The sequence below is a fragment of the Penaeus monodon genome, chromosome 18 (genome assembly GCF_015228065.2).
Source record: "Penaeus monodon isolate SGIC_2016 chromosome 18, NSTDA_Pmon_1, whole genome shotgun sequence".
Lineage (NCBI taxonomy): Eukaryota > Metazoa > Arthropoda > Malacostraca > Decapoda > Penaeidae > Penaeus > Penaeus monodon.
The window spans coordinates 36,734,440-36,735,728 of record NC_051403.1 but is presented as its reverse complement, the minus strand read 5'-3'; the positions used below and the strand labels follow the sequence as shown (position 1 = coordinate 36,735,728).

General features: G+C 52.2%; 1 protein-coding gene across 2 annotated transcripts in view; it reads left to right on the top strand.

Annotated features, from left to right (window-relative positions):
- The first annotated feature begins 650 nt into the window (after positions 1-650).
- The window catches only part of LOC119584465 (uncharacterized protein C18orf19 homolog A-like), a 25,205-nt gene continuing 24,566 nt past the window's right edge, over positions 651-1,289 (top strand). For both annotated transcript variants that reach the window (XM_037933102.1, XM_037933100.1), the window contains exon 1: positions 651-1,248. The gene's annotated coding sequence lies outside the window, so the exon portion shown is untranslated. The remainder of the gene's footprint in view (positions 1,249-1,289) is intronic.

The following is a 1,289-nucleotide window of genomic DNA, read 5'->3' as shown; positions in this document are numbered from 1 at the left end:
AAAAAAGGAGAAAGAAAGGGAGAGGGAGAAAAGAGAGAGAGGGGAAAAGAGAGAGAGGGAGAAGAGAGAGAGAGAGAGAAGGGAGAGAGAGAGAGAGGAAAAAGGGAGAAAAGAAGAAGAGAGAGAGACGAGAGAGAGAAGGAGAGAGAGAGAGAGAGGAGAGGAGAGAGAGAGAGGGCGAAGAGGGAGGGAGAAAGAGAGAGAGAGAGAGAGAGAGAAAAGAGAAAGAGAGAGAGAGAGAGAGAGGAGAGAGAGAGAGAGGAGAGAGAGAGAGAGAGAGAGAGAGACGATGAAGAGATGAGTGAGAGAGAGAGGAGAGGAGAGAGAGCGAGAGAAGAGAGAGACAGAGACAGACAGGACAAGAGAGAGACAGACAGACAGACAGACAGACAGACAGACAGACAGACAGACAGACAGAGAGAGAGGGAGAGTGGGAACCTTCTGGACCTCCTTCACGATTATCTTCATGGAAGTCAGTACCGCTGTACCCCATTCTCGGACCTCTGCTTTGTAAAGTTCTCTTTAACGACATTCGTATGCGGACGACTGCGCGATGTCATTCACGTGAAAGCGAGACGACCATCAACGAACGATAGCGCATCAACCAGACACTTCAGTGCCTCGTGGCGTGGAGCCGGAGATGGCAGGTGACGCTGGGCCCAGACAAGACACAGGCGATGCCCATCTCACGTTGGAGGGACCTGGTCTCCTTGCCCGCTCCAAACATCCTCCTCGACGACAAAAGATTGTCTCCGCAGGACTCCATCAAGATCCTTGGCGTAGAATTCGATAGCGGCTTAACATACACACGTCACGTCCAGCAGGTGGCTAAGACAGCTGCGTGGGAGCTTGGATGCGTCCGTCGCATCAGCCATCTCCTGGTCGGGCCTGACGTAACAACACTGCAAGTCGCAGTCTTATGGAGTACAGTCAGCTTGTGTGGTCTGCCTGTCCGCCTTCATATCTTCTCGTACTGGATAAGGTTCAGAAGAGGGCGGAGACAATCATACGCTACAAAACACAGCAACCGTTGGGTGTCACACTTCAATAATTGCAGCACCGGAGCAACGATGGCGGCCTGTGTGTAATGTACAAGTTTAACGTAGTGCAGACTCAATATCTGTCAAGCCTACACCTTCCCATTGTGCACGACTCCAGCCACAACACCCGTGGTGGACGTGAGCGACAAGAGCAAGTCCGTGTGCCCTTCGCCAGGACAGAGTTCCATCTGCGCTTATAGCTGTCAAGGTATGGGAGCTTTTGGAACCACACGGTCTGGAACACCAGTC